Source organism: Hipposideros armiger, unplaced genomic scaffold, assembly GCF_001890085.2.
Source record: "Hipposideros armiger isolate ML-2016 unplaced genomic scaffold, ASM189008v1 scaffold_121, whole genome shotgun sequence".
Taxonomy (NCBI): Eukaryota; Metazoa; Chordata; class Mammalia; order Chiroptera; family Hipposideridae; genus Hipposideros; species Hipposideros armiger.
In genome coordinates, this window is record NW_017731471.1 from 1,366,611 (window position 1) to 1,389,596 (window position 22,986).

The following is a 22,986-nucleotide window of genomic DNA, read 5'->3' on the forward strand; positions in this document are numbered from 1 at the left end:
TGGTTTCACTGGTCTTTTGTATTGTTTTTGTGGTTTCTACTTCGTTTATTTCTGCTCTGGTCTTTATTATCTCCTTCCTTGTACTCCCTTTGGGCTTATTTTGCTGTTCTTTTTCCAGTTCCCTTAGGTGTAAGGATAACCTGTTGATTTGAGATTTTTCTTGCTTCTTTAGATAGGCCTGCACTGCTATGAACTTGCCCCTTAGGACTGCTTTCGCTGTATCCCAAAAATTTTGGGTCCTTGTGTTTTCATTTTCGTTTGTCTCGAGGTATCTTTTGATTTCTTCCTTGATCTCATTTTTGACCCACTCGTTATTTAGTAGCATGTTATTCAGACTCCATGTATTTCTGTATTTTCTGGGTTTCATCCTATAATTGATTTATAGTTCCACAGCACTGTGGTCAGAGAAGACGCTTGATATGATTTCAATCTTCTTAAATTTATTGAGATTTGTTTTGTGGCCTAACGTGTGGTCTATCCTGGAAAATGTTCCATTTATGCTTGAGAAGAATGTGTATTCTGTAGCTTTGGGGTGAAATGCTCTGAAAATATCAATAAAATCCAGCTGGTCAAATGTGTCATTGAAGGCCGCTGTTTTCACATTGATATTCTGTCTGGAGGATCTGTGCTTTGGTGACAACCAGGTGTTGAAGTCCCCTACTACCATAATGTTACTGTTGATCTCTGTCTTTATGTCTGTCAATATCTGTTTTATACATTTAGGAGCTCCTAAATTAGGTGCGTAGATGTTTACTAGGGTTATGTCCTCTTGTTGGATTGATCCCTTTATTATTATGTAGTGCCCTTCTTTGTCCTTTATAATATTCTTCAATTTAAAGTCTATTTTGTCTAATATAAGTATTGCTACTCCAGCTTTTTCCTCATTTCTATTTGCATGAAATATTTTACCCCATTCCTTTACTTTCAGCCTGTGTGTGTCTTTTGACCTGAGGTGGGTCTCTTGTATACAGCATATGCAAGGGTCTTGCTTTCTTATCTATTCAGCCACCCTATGTCTTTTGATTGGAACATTTAATCCATTTATATTTAACGTGATTATTGATAGGTGCATAGTTATTGCCACTTTGTTATTTGTGTTTCTGGTCTTCATTAGTTTTTTTTTTCTATTTCTTCTGCTTAAAGAAGCTCTTTTAACATTTCCTGCAATGCTGGCTTGGTGGTAATGAATTCCTTTAGCTTATTATTTTCTGGGAAGCTCTTTATCGCTCCTTCAATTTTAAATGATAGCCTTGTTGGATAGAGCAATCTAGATTGTAGACCTTTGTTTTTCATCAATTTGAAAACCTCCTGCCACTCCCTTCTGGCCTGCAGTGTTTCTGTAGAAAAGTCAGCTGATATTGTTATGGGGGTGCCCTTGTAAATAACTTGCTGCCTGTCCCTTGCTGCTTTTAGGTTTCTGTCTTTGTCTTTAACCCTTACATGGCCCTTGATTTTAACAATTTTTATTTGAGTAACTGAAATCTTTGTTGGAGCACGTGGTGGAATATATGGCTGGCTGCCCAGAGGTTGTGGAGGAGCGTGTATGGCACACATGCTTATAGGGACATTCCAGGTCTGGAGGCGTGCTTCAGCCTACCTTCTTCAGTCCCTTTGCTCCCTCCTCCCACCGTGACAGTGGGAGAAAGTGACGATGGCAGCGGAGTCTTCTTCATCAATTAGGAGGCAAAGAGCATCAGCTGACTGCACCCTGTCTCCGCTGAAGTCATGGTCACCAGGTACCACTGGCAGCAGAGCACAGATTTCCATACTGGCTGGGAAGAAGTATATACTTTTGAAGGTGCAAGATACTATAGAAACCATAATGAAATGAAAGTGATCTGTAAACATCCAGCCACAGGATAGCCATCACAGTACAATTGTATTTTTGTAGTGAATGAACAGACTATTCCAACTATTCCAACTATATCATCTGAAGAAAAGAAGGAATGTCTTATAAGTATGATAAATGTAGCTTCTAACTATAACATAACTTCAGATTATGCAGTGCATCCAATGACCCCTGTAGGCAGAACTTTTTTGGCTTTAAAAAAATGTTTGTAATTTTGGAAAGGGATCAAATTCAGTTAAAAGGAACCCTAATGCACCTGTGGTCAGGAAGGTTGGCTTTATAAACAGGACAGTATTGGCATGAAGCTATGGAAGAAATCCTGGTTCACACTTTCTGACCTTTGTCTCTTTTATTATAGAGATGACAAATAAGAGGGAGGCATACTATTTCCCAGTACGCTTACCTCTGAGGGTCACATTATTTGAAAATATGCTTTTAAGGCAGCTCATCCAAACATGTGGAGATATTATTCCTGTACTGATACAGGAAAGGAGATGGAGCTGTGAATGAAAGCCATTTTGGATGGTGTCCTGGTACAGATAGAACCTGTAAAAACAGTGGACAAGATTACATCTGAAAATGCACCAGCTAAAGAAATCAATAACTTTCCTAACTACAGAGTGCTAATTAAAGCAGGGGTCCAAAATAACCAGGAAAACAAGAAAATAAGCAAAAATGATGAAAAAAAAAGCATTTGAAACTGAAAATCATGGCTTGAAGAAGGATGGTCAAGATAGATCTTTAACAAAAATTACTGGTGTAAAGTTGAATTCTCCACCATCTGAATACGAGCGTGGGTCAACATGCTTGGCTCAGACTGTACATTATAGGCCAGTCAATGTGAATAGTTCAGAGAACAAAACAGTGAATGTTAGCCTGGCAGATCTTAGAGGTGGAAATCACCCAAATACAGAGCCGTTACATATAGAGTCTCATCAAGTCATACAGAGAAGCAATTCAATGCAACAGTTGGAACAGTGGATTAAAAAACAGAAGGAGAGGGATCATGAGAAAAAAACCAGTAGAGTAATTTCTTACTAAATATTTCCAGGAAATATGCCAAGCCACAAAGCCCAGATTATGGCCTGTTGTACAGAAGGTTACAGAACACTCCCAAGAAATAGCAAGGCCAGGCATGAAAGTATCTGCAGTGTAACTCTTTCCATTAATTACAAAACAGTAGGACCTGGATCAGAAGAGAAATGAAGATCAATGAGAGATGACACAATGTGGCAGCTCTATGAATGGCAACAGCATCAGTTTTATATTAAGCAGAGCACCCTCCCTCATCATGGTATATTTACCAGTCCTAAAATCATGGTTAATATTTCTTATTTTTTAAGATTTTTTATTGGGGAATTGGAGGGATGGGAAGAGTGCTGGGGAATTGGGGGAAGGGGAACAGAGAAGTTGCTGTCCTTTTGTTCTTCAGTCTAGTTGTGGCGGATGTTACTTCACTGGCCCAAGTTGACACCATAATTGCACTCTTCCCAGGCGAGGCAGATCAGTCACTGGCCTCTGGACCGCTGCTCACAGTGGCTGCTAGCAGCTCATGCTGGCTGCTGGCCACACACGGTAGCCCATGGCAACCCACTGCCACAGGGGCTGCAGCCTATGCCATCACTGGTGACTCAGAGCAGCCCAACTCCAGGTTGAGCTGTTGTTCAGCATCTTAGCTGTGGAGGGCAGTGTCACTGGCCCTCATATGTGGGATCCGAACCGGGGCCCTCTGGTGTCCCAAGCCAGTTCTCAACCATCACGCCACTCGGCCGGCCCCATGGTTAATATTTCTGACCAGACAATGTACTCTATCCCCCATCACCTTCCCATGGGTCAGTAGCTGCTTATCAGATACTCCTCTCAATGAACCTACAGATTAGAACTGTCTTTACCAATTCAGAGAGGAGATGTGACAATAGACCGCAGGCACAAGACCATCCATTAACCTAAGCATATCTATGTGCCTAACAGGAGGTCAGTGCGAGTTGGCGTAACTTTACAGTCTGTTAGTCCCCAGAGTCTCCACAGAAAATAGATCACAAGATGAATGCAGAGGCACATTGTAAAACTATACACCTGAAGAAGTAAACATTGATGCCAAATTAAGCCATCTATGTAAACAAGATAAAGTGGTACATGCTCTGGAAGAGAAACATTAGCAACTCCACAAAGAGAAATACAAGCTTGAGCAAGCTTTGCTGTCAGCCAGCCAAGAGGTAGAAATGAATGCAGATAACCCAGCAGCCTGTGGTGTTACAGAGGGATAACTTACAAAGTGAACTGCTTAGTACATGTTGAGAAGTCTTTTGAGCAACTGCTGAACTGAAATGAGCATGGAGGGAATATGATATGTTAGAATATGATGCAACTGTTAACAGGAACCAGATGGAAGAGAAGCTAAATTGCATTGGTGAAGTTGAGACTGAATCAGCAAGAATTCTGTGTGCATAGATTAAGAAAGAACTTTGGAGAATTCAATATGTCATGGAAGGACTGAGTAAGCATAAATGGCAAAGAGGCACTACAGAAATCGATATGGTAGTATCAAAGCCTTCCTCAACAGTTATGTATAAAAATGAGGAAGAGGAAGTAGCCTTCACCTTATCGTCCACTTCCTCATTCCCATGGCTTTACAGAGCAGTCTCCCATAAACCCCCCATCTGCCCAGTGATAGCAGCTTCTTTTTCTGTTATAGCAGTGGCCCAGTCCATCTGCATGAAGAAAAGAAGATTCAACAAGTTCAAGGATATACAAGAAATGGATCTCACTGTGATCCAGATTATAGACTCTACAAGAGTGAACCAGGGTTAACAACAGTGGCAGAAGTGTACGAATCTAATGCAGAAGAAAAACCAGAAGCTGTTTCAGAAGTGGAAACTTCAGTTAAAGGTTTCTATTTTCCTGTTGGAGTAGTCCCTCTGAAACTGAGGGTCCTTATGGCTTTGATTAAATTTAGCTTTAAATCCTAGTTTTACAAATCATATCCCTCTCTAAATATATATGCCCCTTAGCAACCTAGCTTTTCCCCTGATAAACTGCAACCCCCAAGGCAGCAGACAGTAGCTTGGACCTGACTAATGGTCACATGGTCTAGACCTCTGGTAGGCTAAAGATAACAAGGTGACCTAAGTTATGTTTCTGTTACTGAGCCCTAAGGTGGAAAAAACCCTGGCTACTTTCCCATGAGACTGGACAGAGAGATGCTGGAAAAAACCTTAAAACTGTCCTCAAGACCCAAAGAAATGATTCATTACCCTTACCTCACCTCCAACCAATCAGCTCCTGACAGAATTCTGAATCCCCTAACCCATGGTATATTGTGATTTTGACCTATATAATCTGTAACCTACATGCCACCGAGGAGCCAAGTCTTTGAGTACTGGCTCACCTGTGTTTTGGGGTTGCCATTTACTTGAATAAACCTCAACTTTCTTAGTTGCAAACTCCTGTTCATGTCTCTACTGGCTTTCATGCGTGCAGGCAAAATGAAACTCTTCAGTTTGGTAACAGTTTTTGGTGATTATGAAGGGAATATTTTGCCTGTGGATTTGATAACATATGGCCTGAGGCTTGCCGCCAGGTCCCTGCCAAGCAGCTGTCTAGACCTCTTTGTCTTGGAGGTGGAGGTGTGACTGGGTGCTTACTGGCCTATAGAACTTTTGTTTTATAGCATAAGAAACAAGGAATTGAAAAGGTCTGGATCTGTAATATTTTTTTCTTTTTTTAGGGCCTTTTTCATGGTAATTCATCAAATATTTATTTTTAAAAGATTTTTTTTTTAATTGGGGAATTGGGGGAAGGGAACAGAGAAGTTGCTGTCCTTTTGTTCTTCAGTCTAGTTGTGAAGGACATCACTTCACTGGCCCATGTTGGTATTATCATTGCACTCTTCCTGGGTGAGGCAGATCGGTTGCGCCGGTCACTGGACAGCAGCTCACTGAGGCTCTTGGCAGCTCACACCAGCTGCCAGCTGCTCATGCTGGCTGCCAGCCATTTACTCGTGACTCATGGAAGGCCAGCTCTGGGTTGAGCTGTTGTTCACCATCTTAGCTGTAGGGGGCCCAGCATCACTGGCCCTAATGTGGGCCAAGCCAACTCTTAACCAACGTGCTACTTGGCCGGCCCTCAAATATTTTTATATACAATTTGGTTAAAAAACAAAAATTTAATTGGTAGATAAAGGATAGTTTATTTTCCTTTCCCTATCAGCTGAGATAGTCAAGAAGATATATAATTTTTTCCCCTAAATTTATTGAGATGACATCGGTTAGTAAAATTATATGGGATTTTCAAGTGTGCATTTTGATAACACTTCATCTATATATTGCATGTGTTCACGGCCCAGAGTCAGTTCTCCTTCTATCACCATATATTTGGCCCCCTTTACCCTCTTCTACTACCCATCTCCCTGTATCGATAATTAATCTATATCGATAGCTGTGCACAGACTGAGTTCTATTTTGGGGTTCGATATGCAAGACATACCACCACAATCAGCTTGAGAGTAGATAAGAGGTTTATTGTTAACAGGGAAAGAACTACGGGAAATAGAAAGTAAATAGTCACAAGGGAAATAGAAAAATAGTTACATCATACCACCAGTGCCCCTTTATCCAATTCAACACCGGAATCAAAGCATCACGGGCAGTTCAGCACTGGAATCAGAGCATCACAGGCATTGCTCAGAGTAATGACACAGCAGAATCTATTGAGGAAGAGCTGCTGCTCATCCCTGCCTCCTGGGGCTTCTGAAGGGTTTTCTAACAAAGGTGGCTTAGAGCCAAATGGCATATGCGTAAGCAACACACGGGACCAGTCCTGGATCTGGCCAGGAGCTGGGGCTAGCCCGTGGCACTGATTAGAACTAGCCCTTGGAGCTCAGCCCAGTCTTGAAGACCTTGGGCAAGCTCCACATCTCGTTCCTTACATCCCTGGAGGGTAGCTAATCCTCCAGAGAGTAAGTGCATACTTAAGCCATGATTCCAATCATATGACCCCAGGCAGGCCTTTTTCTTTCTAAATTCTCATACAATTTGGCCCTACAGCTGCTTGGGGAAATAGGCATAGTTAGATTGTACATGATGCAGCATGAAGGTAGTATGTATAGTTTGCATACGGTGATACATCCAACAGTTATATACGCATAAGAAGATTAATACTACAATGATTATTATTACAGGAGTAAATATAGCAGTGAAATACTTATGAGCCTTAGTGCTTCCATATAAGAAATCATACCAATTATGATTTGAATCTTGTGCTATAACATGGAAAAGTCCTTGTAGTTGGTTGGCCACAATTGTGGTAGCCAATCTATGTTCAGCAAGGGTTCCTGCATTGTTTAGTAAATGTTGAGCCAATAGTTGAGAGTTCTGTAGGACTTGAGCCAATGCAAGATGCAAATAAGTGGTTGGAGGGCGTAAGCTGCGAGGGATCCAAATAAGAGTTTCATCATCCTCTGGATCAGGAACCAAGTAGAAAACATCACCGTTCCAGTGGAGCACTTCAAGATGCTGCAGACATCCTGAATATGGAGAAGATAGTCCCATAGCAAGTAGCTCATCAGTTTTTGAACTAGCAAAGCAAACATGTTAAGGCTTAACTTCATACAGAACAGAAAAGTTAACCAAGGTATATACAGTAAGAATACATAGGTTAATAGAATGAATTAACAAACAAGGCTCCATTATTCGGAGTAAGCCATTATAAGTTGGCCCTATATCTGTAGGTATACAATCAGTAAGCTTATAAGTAACATTACTAGAATCTATAAATGTACCCGCTATTTGGGGTTGCAGGAAATAGTGTCCTTTAATAATGGGTAAGGTGTGGAAGGAGCATAACATCTTGGTCGTCTTGGGGAGATAACATGTTATGGTGCCAATGCACCACAAGGGAGTACAAGTTACACTGGGTTTATTAGTAGCTATTCTAGAACTATGGGGTATAGGAAACACTGACCTCCAGGTGCTAATATTCCCCTGTGTCAATGTACGTTGTGCATTTTCTTTTTGAATTAAAACATATAACAGTTGCAGCAAACATTTTGTCCAATCGAAGAGGAAACTAATATTAGTATCAAGCTTGAATTGATTAATATTTGAGGCATTAAAAAGTTGTAACATTTCTCATTAACATTGCAGGGTCTAAACATGAGGAGTGATAGTTGTGGGTAGCCATTGAGCATTCAGGGTCACCACTTGGGACACATCTGATCCAGTATTTCGCAGGCGATAGGCTAATGCTTCTAAATCTATTGAATTAGCTATATCAAATCCAGAACCAAGACCACCCAACAAAGTATCGTACCAAGCACGGCGTCTTCGATTACATTTAGGTAAAGAGGGAAAGGATATGTTAAAATGAATCAATTTCTGGGGTGCTGCAATAGAAACATTAGTGCAAGTGCGTGGTATACGCACTATTTGGGGAGTAGCATTGTGAGGGGGCTTCTACACAGAAATCCATAAATAGTCACTCCAAATGGTGCAATTCTTAATTTCAGTTGTATTACTACAAATAATAAAGTGAGAGGCTTCTACAGTAAAGTTCATGGTGGCTAAATTGGAGGCAATACACTTATTAACTGCTTCACACAGGTGGCGATATAGATTATGCCAAAGGGTGAGATTAGCAGTACAGCAGGAAATATTCACTGCAGAAGAAAAATTAATAAATATAGGTGAAGAACCGGTGAAGGCCATTTGATATGGGTTTCTGCGACCACCCGTCCATGCAGTAAGGTTGTTGCCTGTAACTGTACCATTGACAATGACACACCGTTGATTCACGGGACAATTGAAGCTGTCTTGTGAAAGAGGTTTGGTATCATTTAGCCAACTCCAATGGAGAATTATGGGGCTGATGTCATTGTGTGGATGCAGCTGGGTCCCAGGGGTCCATGTCTCTGCCAGCGGAGGTGTCCATATCAGCAGAGTCCAGCAGAAAATTATCTAATTGCCTAAAAACAACTGATTAGTAGGGTACATTTCGGGTTCTTCTTGTCCGGAGAACATGATAACAACTACATTGTTGCCTCCTTGTGCTATTACTTCTCCGGCCCTGGGAGGATCCGTGGAATGTCTCCTGGCCCATATGTTGGTGCCAGCCACGTAATCAGTTGAGCCGAAGCCACTGTATCGAGTGGTGGCGTTGGGGTGCGTATCTAATTTTTCCCAGTAATCAGTAGAAGCATGGGGAACAATGAATATTTGTGCAATCCGAGTACCAGGCAGGAAATGTAAAGTTTCCTTAGAAACATTATGCAGTAGAACTTTAATTTTACCCACATAATCTGAGTCAATGATGCCTGCCATTATTTGAACTCCCTTTTGGGCTAGGCTGGATCACGGGGCTATTCGCCCATAATATCCCTTAGGAATCTGAACACCTAGTCCTGTTGAAGCAATCTTAGTTGTATTGGGATCCAGCCATAATTCCTCTACATTATGAAGGTCATGTCCAGCAGAAGCTGTTGTACCTGTATAGGGAGCTTGAGCATCGGGGTGCATTGCCCACCATTTCAAGGTTTGGAATATATTAGTTTTCCTAATCTGTAAATTTGGAGTCATTATTCGAGAGAGAGGAGTTCCTCCTTCTCCAAGTACATGATTATTCAATTGCTGCAAGGCCTCAAAGATTATCTTTCCAATGATAATATGAATTAGATCCTGCAGAGGATCCCATTTTCCGTAATTTCTCCTTGAGGAGGCCATTCATTCACTCTATTAATCCAGCTGCCTGTGGATAATATGGAATATGCTATATCCATTCTATATTATACTTTTCACAATATTCAGTAATTGCCTTACCTTTAAAATGAGACCCATTATCACTTTGAATCTGTAAGGGTATCCTATAATATAGAGCGATAATATCAAGACTTCTAATGGTATTATTTCGGGTGGCTCGCTTGTATGGACAGGCAATTAGGACCCCCAAATAGGTATCAACACAGGTACAGATGTATCTACATCCTTTGGAAAGGGGAAGAGGTCCAATATAGTCAATTTGCCAAATTTAGGCTGGAGCCCTGCCTCATAATAATTCTCCAGTTACAATTTTAGGCCAAGACCTTTGTTCATCCAATTGACATGTGGTACATTGTTCTTTAGTAGTTTTAAAATAAGACATTGGTATACTTATTCCCCGGTCCTGTGCCCACCTGTGCATAGCAGTGGGGGCAGCATGTCCTGTTTTTTTGGTGAATCCATCGTGCGAGAGCTAAGGTCTTGTCACTGATGGGAGTAGAACGTTCCAATTCAGCTATGGCTGCCAAACGATCCACATCAGCGTTATACTCACATTCCACAGAAGTCTTCATTGCATGAGCATCTACATGAAATACAGATAGGTTAGTGGTCTTTGCAATTTCCCATATATCTTTCCAAATATTGGCCCCCCATAATTCTTTATCATAAATTTTCCATTGGTCCTTTTCCCATTTAGACATCCATATTCCTAGGCCTTCTGCCATGGCCCATGAATCAGTGAAGATATGACATTGATCATCTCTCTCAAAATTCATAGCCTGATAGGCTGCTTTTAATTCAGCAAACTGACTACTCTTCCCCTCACCACTGGTTTCAAGCACCATCTTTGTAACTGGATTATAAGCAACAGCTTTCCAGTACCAAGTATTGCAATATATAGTACAGACCCATCGGTGAACCTTGCATGTCTCTTCTGTTCAGCTGAGAGAGAGAGTTATAACCATGATTATATACCACAGGAGAGTTGGTCCTCTTGATTGCGATAGGTTGAAAATCATCATCTTTTAGTGGAGCTTTGCTCATGTAAAGACAGTACTCCAGAGGGGTCTGTTTTAGCTCTATTTTGAATATACCATTTCCATTTAATTATGCTAGCTTCTTGGGCATGCCCAATCTTATGAGAAACAGGGTCACTCATGATCCATTGCATGATAGAGATTCTTGGCCTCAAAGCCACTTCATGGTTGATAGTTAATTGTTCTGTCTCGGTTAATGCCCAATATGCTGCAAGCAGTTGCTGTTCCAATGGAGTATAGTTCTTCCCAGCTTCGGGTAATTTACATGCCCCAAAACTGAGGGGGACCCGTTTCGAGTCTTGCTTTTGACATAGACTACAATTAGCATATCCTGAATCCATGGTAACCATAAGTTCTAATGGTCCCTCTTGTATGGGTCAAAGGTCCAGGGCTGCTTGGATTGCAGCCTTTGCTGCTTCAAAGGCCTGGGCTTGTTCAGACCCCCAATCAAATTCATATTTTTTTCCTAGTAACTTTGTACAGGGGATGCAAGATTTGTCCCAAATGAGGAATATGATTCCTCCAATATTCAAAAAGGCCAATAAATTTCTAAGCTTCTTTCTTATTTTGTGGATCAGCAAAATCCAAAATTTTCTGTTGGGCCTTCAGTAGAATGGCCCAGTGCCCAAAATTCCAATGTATCCCTAAAACTTTTACTTCTTGATCCGGTCCCTGAATTTTAACGGGATTTATCTCCCAACATTTTTGTTTCAAATGAGTAACAATCTGTTCCAAATAATACCTTACGGAGTCCTCTGTGGGACTCTGTATCAGGATATCATCTATATAATGAGTAATAAGGAGACTTGGGTGAATCTCACATTCATCTAAATGTTCTACAATCAACAGATGACAAGTTGTAGGGCTGTGTTTGTAGCCTTGGGGCAGCCTAGTAAAGGTATATTGTCGCCCTTTCCAGGTGAAGGCAAAATGCTCCCATTGCTTAGGATCAATGGGTATGGTAAAGAGAGCATTACCAATATCTATAACAGTATACCGCGTACCATGGTGAGATTGGATACGTTCAATTAGAGTAATTGTATCTGGTACAGCAGCAGTAAGAGGGGGAGTTACTTTGTTTAGTTTCTGATAATCTACAGTCATTCTCCAAGAGCCATCAGTTTTCTTTACTGGCCAAATAGGATTATTCTGTGCAGACGTAGTGGGGATCATAACTCCAGCATTGACATAATCTTTGATGGTCTGAGTAATCTCCATATGTCCCCCAGGGATACGATACTGTTTGCAGGTAACTTTAGTCGGCTCAAGCAGGTGAACAGGATCAATTAATAGTTTACCTACTATTACAGAACCAATTTTCAGAGTTTGAATTGCAAAGTGATAAGTACCATCATCTAACTTGAGGGACATTCCCCTCAAAATGTCAATGCCAATTATAAATTCAGGGATGGGAACAACTACCACCGAGTATTCTCGACGGGGTAGGTTCCCTATACTCATTATTACTTTAATTTTTTAGCAGGTATTTCATGGCCACCAAGGCCAGAAATAGTCATTGGAATTCCTTTAAATTTAGTTGGGGTCCCATAAATTAAAGAGGCCTCCACTCCAGTATCCACTAAAGCACTCGCTACCACAGTAGATCCATTCTTCCAATATAAAGTAATTGGTACATGAGGGTGATAGACTCGCTTATACACTTCTCTAACCTGTGGGATATCCGAAGCTTGGCCCTCATCCTATTCAAATTTATCTAGGTCCTCAAATGGATATAGTCCAGCCGAGGGCGCAGGTGGGAGATTCAAGCTGAAGGGATTTGTATCATTATGCCCCTCCTTAACCTCAATTTTGTTGGCCTGTTTCACCTTACTCTTGTAAAGCTGCCACATATCGTTAGTGGGAATGCCATCCAAATTTTCTAGGTTCACTCCTGCCTTTAATAAGGCCTGAAACATTTCCCTTCGTGAGATTTGATTCAGATTGAACCCCTTAATGTTACTACTAGAATATTTGTCATTATTATAATTGGAGTTGTTTCTTTCAGTATCATTCCAATCTCCCATATCTCCAACTTCTGACATTTTTTCCAACACCTGTTCTATGGGCTCCCCAGTCTCTGCCAACAGCAGAATCATTATGAGATACTTATAAGCAGGCGGAGCAATGTGGACAATCAAATTGTGATGGGTGGCAGTCATTGGGCCTAACAGATATTGATCTGCCGTCTCCGTCATTATAGCCATTTTCATTGCCTCTCCCATTAGCCGATGCATGCCATCCTTCAAAACGTACCATGGACAGGTTTCAACCGGCCAGGACGCGTCAGTAGGAAATTGCACAGTACAGCCACGAGCAGCCAGGGTTAAAAAGGTAGCCATGGCTCAGCCTGCATGTTGATGATCACGAATGGGTGTCTGAACAAAATGATCTGTGGAAACAGTAACGAAGCAGAGAGCGTCCACATTATCTATGTTAATGCCTCCAGCTCCGGTGTCCGTAATTCTAGTTATCCAATCCAGTAATTTTTCACCTTGGTTTTTGGCAAATTTAGATAAAATATCATTGATTTCTTGTTGGGAAAAGTCCTCATTAATAATCAGAAAATCTCTTTGCCCTCCATTAGCAATCTGCCCCTGCCATCACTGTAGAGGTTTAGCTTGTAAAGCAGGAGGATGCTTCTCCTCATCATACTTTCTTGCCTCTTGTTCTAGCTCACCCCAATCTACATCATCATAAGTATCATCCCATATATCACCATCCCATTTATCAGGGTCCCAATCAGCCTTTGCAGTAGCAATAACGGCATGCACGTTTTTTTAATTATTATTTTTTATTGTGAAATACACATTTTTTAGAATTAATTTCAGCTATACAACACAGTGCAATAGCTATACTTTTTACCCCTCGAAGTGATAACCCCCTCCCCCAATCCGCCGCCCCACTTCCCCCAATATCATACATATCTATTACAATTCCCTTGACTATATATATATATATATATATATTCACTTACAGTTGACATACACTATTACACAACATCAGCTTCAGGTGTACAGTGCAGTGATCAGTGATCAAGCCTCTATCCCATCCATGATGCGGTCTCCCTAGCAAGACATGTGACCACCTGACACCCTACAAAATATTTACAACATTATTAATTATATTCCTCGAACAGTCTTTCATGTCCCTGTGGCAATGCTGTAGTTACATATTTATGCTGTCTAATCCCTTCCCCTTCTCCCTCATCCCCACCCCCTCCCAACTAGGAGCCATCAGTTTTTCCTCTATAACTCTGAGACCACTTCTGTTTACTTTGCTCATTCATTCAGTTTTTTAGATTCCACATATAAGTGAAATCATACGGTATTTGTCTTTCTCCAACTGACTTATTTCACTTAACATAATAGTCTCTAGGCCATCCATATCATCCCAAATGGTACGATTTCATTCTTCTTTATAGCAGAGTAATACTCCATTGTATAAATGTACCACAGTTTCTTAATCCAGTCATCTACCAATGGGCATTTTGGTTGTTTCCAAGTCTTGGCTATTGTGAATAGCGCTGCAATAAACATAGGGGTACATATATTTTTTCGAATTAGCGTCTTGGGTTTCTCTGGATAGATACCCAAGGGTGGAATTGCTAGGTCATACGGTAGTTCCATTTCCAGTTTTTTGAGATATCTCCATACTGATTTCCATAATGGCTGCACCAATCTGCAGTCCCACCAACAGTGCAGCAGGGTTCCCTTTTCTCCACAACTTCACCAGCACTTGTTGTCTGTTGATTTATTGATGATGGCCATTCTGACCGGAGTGAAGTGGTATCTCATTGTGGTTTTTATTTGCATTTCCCTAATGACTAGTGAGGTTGAACATTTTTCATATGCCTGTTGGCCATCTGTATGTCCTCTTTAGAGAAATGCCTCTTCATATCCTCTGCCCATTTTTTAATTGGGTTGTTTGTTTTTTTGGTGTTGAGTTGAATGAGTGTTTTATAAATTGCGGATATTAACCCGTTATCAGATATATCATTGGCAAATATCTTCTCCCATTCAGTAGGCTGCCTTTTTGTTTTATTGATGATTTCCTTTGCTGTGAAAAAACTTTTAAGTTTGATGTAATCCCATGTGTTAATTTGTTCTTTTATTTCCCTTGCCCGAGGGGATATCTCAGTAAAAATATTACTGAGGGTAATGTCTGCAAATTTACTCCTTATGTTTTCTTCTAGGAGTTTTATGGTTTCAGGTCTTACATGTAAGTCTTTAATCCATTTTGAATTTCTTCTTCTATATGGTGTAAGTAGGTGGTCCATTTTCATGTTTTTGCACGTGTCAGTCCAATTTTCCCAGCAACATTTATTAAATGGACTGTCTTTACTGCAATGTAATTTCTTGCTTCCAATGTCATAGATTAAATGACCATATATGGATGGGTTTATTTCTGGGCTCTCTATTCTGTTCCATTGATCGATGTGTCTGTTTTTATGCCAGTGCCATACTGTTTTGATTACTGTAGACTTGTAGTATGATTTGATGCCGGGTAGCATGATACCTCCCACTTTTTTCTTATTTTTCAAGATTGCTGTGGCTATTCGGTAATTCTATTCTTAAAATTTTGAGGAAGCTCCATAGTGGCTGTTACAGTTTACATTCCCACCAAGAGTGTATGAGTGTTCTTTTTCCTCCACAGTCTCTACAATATTTTTTATTACTTGTCACTCTGTAGTACAATTTGAAGTCAGGGAGTAGGATTCCTCCAGCAGTGTTCTTTTTACTTAAGATTTTTCTGGCTATTTGTGGACTTTTGTGATTCCACACAAATCCAATGACTTTTTTCTTCTATTTGTTGAAAAAATGCCATTGGGATTTTGATGGGGATTGCATTAAATCTGTATATTGCTTTAGGGAATATGGCCATTTTAACTATGCTGATTCTTCAAACCCATGAACATGGGATATCTTTCCATTTCTGTGTGTCTTCTTCAATTTTTTTAATGTTTTATGGTGTTCAGTGTATAGGTCCTTCACATCCTTTGTTAAGTTTATTCTTAGGTAGTTTATTCTTTTAGTTGCAATTGCAAAGGGAATTTCTTTTTCTTTTTTTTTCTGAAATTTCATTGTTAGTATATAAGAATGTAATGGATCTTTTTTATTAAATTATTTTTTATTATGAAATACACATTTTTTAGAATTAGTTTCAGCTGTACAACACAGTGCAATAGTTATACTTTTTACCCCTTGAAGTGACAACCACCTCCCCAATCTGCTGCCCCATTTGCTCCCAATATCATACATATCTATTACAAATCCCTTGACTCCACTCCCACACTATACTCCCCGTCCCATGACTATATGTATATACACACATATTCAATTATAGTTGACATACAATATTATACAACATCAGCTTCAGGTGTACAGTGCAGTGATCAAGCCTCTTCCCCATTCATGATGCAAGACATGTGACCACCTGACACCCTACAAAATATTCACAACATTATCAATTACGTTCCTCAAACTGTCCCCCATGTCCCCATGGCAACACTGCAGCTGCGTATTTATGCTGTACAGCCCTCTCCCTCTCTCCCTCATCCCCACCCCCCCCAACCAACAGCCATCAGCTGCACCCCCACATCTCTGAGACCACCTCTTTTCACTTTCCTCGCCCATTCAGTTTTTTAGAGCCCACATATAAGTGAAATCATATGGTATTTGTCTTTCTCCAACTGACTTATGTAATGGATCTTTTTATCTTGCATCTTTACTGTATTTGTTTTTTGTTTCTAATAGGTTGTTGGTGGAGTATTTAGGGTTTTCTATATAAAGAATCATGTCATCTGCAAAAAGTGACAGTTGAACTTCTTCATTCCCAATTTGGATGCTTTTTATTTTTTTCTCTTGTCTTGTTGCCCTGGCTAAGACCTCCAATTCTATGTTGAATAATGGTGATGATGGGGGCTTCTCATCTTGTTCATGATCTTAGAGGGTAAGCTTTCAGTTTTTAATCATTAAAGAAGTCTTCTGATAATGTTTCACAGGTGATGACTCCAGGAAAACAACCCACTCCTGGGCCTGGAGAAACCTGCAGGAACAAAAGATGGAGACAATTCCTGAGAAATCTTAATGCGCATGTTTTTCTGATCTCAAAAGAAGGAGACACTTTTGTGCTTGATTTGCTAGTTTGTTTAAAAACTATATTCGCTATTCATGAGTCTGTGTCTTATCTTGCAGGAAGGACAGGAGGCCAATTCTCACCACAACTCAGCAGACCTTGAAGGAGTGGGCAGTGGAAGCTTGACCCAGCCTAACTCAAGGTACCTTTTTGCATTATCTCAACAGTACTGAGCGGACCTCACATTCGTCCCCTTTGAGGGGATAATACTCAGGGTCCAAGGCATATTGGGAAGTCTAGGCCACCCAACTCCTCTTGTTGTCTTGTCTGTTGTGTTTATCTTGTCACGGGCCAAACTTAGAAGGATACAGGATTTACCAAATTGCTAGATCTTGTAACTGTTTTTTCTCTTTGTAGAAACTATCTAATCCTAGAACTTACTTAACATCACTTGAGGTAAAAGTGAATAATTACTTTAATTTGGTATAGGACTTAATAATATGGGTAATTCTACTTCTACACCCCAATGTAGCTCTCTGGGCTGTATCTTACAGAACTGAAGATTCAGGGAAACACTGGCCAGAGGATGGATCTCTAAATTACACTGCCATCTTATAGCTAGAACTATCTTGTAAAAGAGAAGAAAAATGAGATGAGATCCCGATCCCCTCTGTCCAGTTGTTCATGTTACTGTATCAGCATAAACCTCTTCAGAGGAATGTACGAATGTGAGTGAGTGAGATATATTGTTTGTCGATATTATTAGTTTTAAAGCATGCAAAGTTTCGGTCTTCTGAGCAAAATCTTAAATTATTCCATCTGAAAGAAACAATTTGGATCCAGTTTTTTTTTCCTCTGGGTTTTGCATTGTATCTGGGACACAAAAGCTAGCATATTAAAATGAAAGCTATGAGATCTCTGCTTATGTTTACCTCGTATGTTTATGTATGTATGTTCTAAATATAGCATATTTCTACTGCTGAATGGTTTTGTTAATTTGTAATATTAAATTGGCTTAAACAAGTGCTTATATGAAATTGTAAAAATTATAGCAGACTAATCCAAATACTTTACAGAATCATATGATCTGGGAAAATATTTGTTTTTAAAGCTGGTTCTGAGTTAGGTTTGGTTAAATATGCATATCTTTAGAATAATCAGTATTAAATAATACTTTTATTCTTCCTTGGTTTATTAGTCAGATAAGTTTGTGTATCTCTGTTGCAAAACTTGTCAGCAAGAAAAATAACTTAATATGGTTAAATTTTCATAAGTAATCTAACCTTAATTGTTAGAAGAAAGCAAATCAAATAAATGTAAATGAGATAAAAGAGAGTAAGGAGGGAGAGGTAGTAGAGGAGGTAAAAGGGTGTCAAATATATAGTGATAGAAGGAGAAAAAAGTTTCTATTAGGTTAACTCTTTAGCAATAATTATGTTGTATGGGTACTTAAATGGCTTTCTAAATCTTTTTGGTAACTTGAATTTTACTAAGTTAAATTTCAGAATAAAAATTATTGAATAGATATTTCCAAATAACATGAAATACTGAAACATTAATTGCTAAATAAGTCTGAGTTTACCTACTTTTGATCTCTCATTAAAGAGAAACTAGAAAATAAAATTTAGATCTGGTAAAGAAAACGTTTTGTGCTTTGCCAATAAAAGAACATATGAGGTCTGACAATTAAGTTCATGAACACATCCTAGAAAAAGTGCTGCATACCTCATATCGTATCATAGTGCTGAGTATCACTATGGTCGCCTTCGAAGTACTCCCCTTGGGAAGCTATGCACTGACGCCAGTGCCTAGTCTATCCTTCAAATCAATTTTGGAACTCTTTTTCTGGAATGACCATCAGAGCTGTTGTCATATTACCCTTGATGTCCTGTATGTCATCAAAATGTCTTCCTTTCAGTATTTCCTTTACCTTTGGGTAAAGAAAGAACTCATTAGAGGCCAGATCAGGTGAGTAGGGAGGGTGTTCCAGTACAGTTATTTGTTTACTGGCTAAAAACTCTCTTACAGACAGTGCCGTGTGAGCTAGTGCATTGTTGTGATGCAAGAGCCATGAATTGTTGGAAAAAAGTTCAGGTCATTTTCATCTACTTTTTTGATGCAGCCTTTTCAGCACTTCCAAATAGTGAAGTTGGTTAACTGTTTGTCCAGTTGATACAAATTCATAATGAATAATTTCTCTGATATCAAAAAAGTTTAGTAACATCGTTTTGCCTCTTGATTTGGACTGATGTAACTTTTTTGGTCATGGAGAATTGGCTGACTTCCATTGTGCACTTTGACACTTTGTTTCAGGGTCATATTGGTGACCCATGTTTCATCACATGTCCCAAAACATCATCTTGCTTCTCCAAAAGATTTTGGCAAACTTTGACTCTCCTATGCTTTTGTTGATTGGTGAGCTCCTTCAGGCCCATTTTTGCACACACCTTTCTCATGACAAGATTTTCAGTTAAGGTTTTCTTGTTTCTCTGTCAATGTTTACTTGGTCTGCTATGCTTCTCACAGTCAGCCAATGATCCTGATGCAAAATTTGATGAATTTTTGCAATGTTCTCATCAGTTCTATTCATTATTGCCCACCCTGACCTCTGTTCATCAGTGACACATTCTCTCCCCTCAGAAAAATGTTTAATCATTTGTACACTGCCATTTTTTCCATGGCATTATCCCCATATACTTGGACTAACATGTCCCTGATTTCACTTCCACCCTTGCCAAGTTTAACAAGAAATCCAATGTTTGTTCATTGCTATAATTCAAGCTCAAACATTCTCATAATGGCACACAAAAACATGCAACAACAATAATAAACACCACTCAGCAAGACACTGCCACACGTCAATGTGAACACAGCTGTGAGACACTGATATATGAAAGTTGTGAAACCTTCCTGATCTGTTTGTACAGTGCTGCCAATGTAAGATCACAGTGGCAAGTTTATGATCTTTTTTGTTTTTTAAGATTTTATTGAGAAATTGGGGGCAGGGGAACAGCGTTGGGGAATTGGGGATGGGGAACAGACAACATGCTGTCATTTTGTTCTTCAGTCTAGTTGTGGAGGACACCATTTCACTGGCCCATGTTGGTATTATGATCATTGTGCTTTTCCCAGCTGTGGCAGTCATTCGCCGGCCATTGGACGGCTGCCCATGGCGGCTCACGGAGGCTCACGACAGCTCACGGCAGCTCTCACCAACTGCCGACCACTCATGCTGGCTGACAGCCACTCACGGTAGCTCACGACAGCCCACTGCAGTAGCGGCTGCAGCTTATGCCATCGCTGGTCCCTCATGGCAGCTCAGCTCCAGGTCTAGCTGTTGCTCAAAATCTTAGCTGTAGATGGTGCAGGATTGCTGTCCCATGTGGGAACCAAACAGGCAACCCTGCTGCTCAGAGCTTGTGCTCCCAAGCCAACTCTTAACCAACTGAGCCACTCGGCTGGCCCCAAGTTTATTATTGTAATTGTCTGACCTTGTATACATTGTATACCAGAGGTGCCAAAAAATGTATACACATTTTAAGAAAAGAAAACTGTATTAAAACTATAATACTCAATAAATACCAATAACAAAAGATGAATACAAGTCATGATTGACTTCTGCAATTACAAGAGGTGCTCAAAGTGGTTACCATCAGCATCCAGACCCTTCTGATTATGGCAAACTACTGCTTGAGCAATGTTGACCAAAGTGTCCACTTGTGTACATTTTTGGCACCCCCGATGTGTGTGTGTGTGTGTGTGTGTGTGTGTGTGTGTGTGTGTGTATATATATATGTGTATATATATATATATATATATTTTTTTTTATATTCAGTATTATTTTATATTAGTTTCAGGCATACCGTGTAATGGCTAGGCATTAATATGATTTCTGATGTGATTCCCCTGGTAAGTCTAGTACTCATCTGACCCTATACATAGTTTTTACAATATTATTGACTATATTCCCCATACCGTATTTCACATCCCCATTAATATTCTGTGAGTACCGATTTGTACTTTCTAATTCTTTCACCTTTCTCACCCATCCCAACCCCTCTCCCATCTAGCAACCATTACCGTATTTGCCGGCGTATAAGACGATTTTTTGGCCCTGAAAAATATGCCTCCAAGTGGGGGGTTGTCTTATACGCCGGGTACACTTCAGATAGACTGCCCATAGTGCTTGCCCCGTGCCATAGTGGCCTCCCGATGCCCGCCTACTTCATTCCACATACCGTTCAGGCATCAGCAGCACTGCTGGGTGTATGCTCGGCTGTTATGCGATTTTGCTGTTATGCGATTTTACCACACTCGCAAAATCGCACACAGCCGACCATATAACAAACTCTGTATTTTGAGTGGAAATGTTAGGGGGTCGTCTTATACGCCGAGTCGTCTTATACGCCGGCAAATACGGTAGTTTGTTCTCTGTATCTATGAGTCTATTCCTGTTTTGTTTCTTTGTTTATTCTGTTCTTTCAATTTCACATATCAGTGAGATCATATGGCATTTGTCTTTCTCAGTCTGACATATTTCACTTAGTTTAATACCCTCTAGGTCCATCCATGTTGTTGCAGATGGTAAGATTTCATTCTTTTGTATGCCAGAGTAATGCTCAGTTTCATATATGTACAAATTTTTTTAAATCCAGTTGTCTATTGATGGGCATTTTGGTTGTTTCTACATCTTGGCTATCGTAAATAGTGCTGCAGTAAACATAGTGGTGCATATATCTTTTTGAATTAGTGTTTTGGATTTCTTTGGATAAATACCCAGTAGTGGAATTGCTCAGTCATAAGGTAGCTCTATTTTTAGTTTTTTAAGGAACTTCATTGCTGTTTTCCATAGTGGCTGCACCAATTTGCAATCCCACCAACAATGCACAAGGGTTCCCTTTTCTCCACAGCGTCGCCAACACTTGTTTGTTGATTTATTGATGATGGCTATTCTGACAGGTGTGGTGATATCTTATTGTGGTTTTTATTTGCATTTCTCTGATGACTAGTGATGTTGAGCATCTTTTCATATATCTATTGGCCATTTATATGTCCTCTTTGGAGAAATGTCTATTCAGTTCCTCAGCTTATTTTTTATTTGGATTGTTTGTTATTTTGGTGTTGAGGTGTATGAGCTTTATATCAATTTTGCACATTAACCTCTTATTAGATGTATCATTTTCAAATATCTTCTCCCATTCTGTAGGATGTTTTCTCGTTTTGTTGATGGTTTCCTTTGCTGTGAAAAAACTTTTTAGTTTGATGTAGTCCCATATATTTATTTTTTCTTCTGTTTCCCTTGCCTGAGGAGATATACCAGTAAAAATATTACTAAGGGTAATATCTGAGAGTTCACTTTCTATATTTTCTTGTAGGAGTTTATGGTTTTGGGTCTTACATTTAAGTCTTTAATCCATTTTGAGTTTATTCTTGTATATGTCATAAGAAGGTGATCCAGTCTCATTTTTTTGCATGTATCTGTCCAGTTTTTTTCAGCACCATTTCATGAATACACTGTCTTTACCCCAATGTATATTTTTGTGTCCTTTTTCTAGATTAAATTACCATATAGGCATGCATTTATTTCTGGGCCCACTATTCTGTTTCATTAATCTCTGTGTTTGTTTTTATGTCCATACCATGCTGTTTTGATTACTATGGTCTTGGAGTATAATTTGATCTCAGGTAGCATGATACTTTCAACATTGTTCTTCTTTCTCAAGATTGCTATGGCTGTGCTGGGTCTTTTATAATATATATTTTAGGATATTTGTTCTAGTTATGTGAAAAATGCCAGTGGTATTTGATAGGGATTGCATTGCACCTATAGATTGCTTTGGGTAGTAAGGGCATTTCAATGATGTTAATTCTTCCTATCCATGAGCTCAGTGTATGCTTCCATTTATTTGTATCTTCTTCAACCTCTTCAATGTTATAATTTTCCTTGTACCGATGTTTTGCCTCCTTGATTAAATTTATTCCTAGTATTTTATTATTTTTGATGCAATTGTGTATGGAATTGTTTTCTTATTTTTTTGATAGTTCATTATTGGTGTAAAAATGCAACAAATTTCTGAATATTAATTTGTATCTTACTAATTTACTAAGTTCATTTATCAGTTCTAATAGTTTTTTGGTGGAATCTCTAGGGTTTTCTACATATAATATCATGTCATCTGCAAATAATGACAATTTTACTTTTTCCTTACCAATTTGGTTTCCTTTTATTTCTTTTTCTTGTGTGATTGTTGTGGCTAGGACTTCCAGTACTATG

General features: G+C 39.5%; 2 pseudogenes; both read left to right on the forward strand.

Moving 5' to 3' along the window:
- Positions 1-1,725: 1,725 nt before the first annotated feature.
- On the forward strand, positions 1,726-3,896 carry LOC109385663 (pleckstrin homology domain-containing family A member 5 pseudogene; annotated as a pseudogene).
- An 8,973-nt stretch (positions 3,897-12,869) lies between these two features.
- LOC109385664 (uncharacterized) overlaps positions 12,870-22,986 on the forward strand; it is a 33,496-nt pseudogene continuing 23,379 nt past the window's right edge.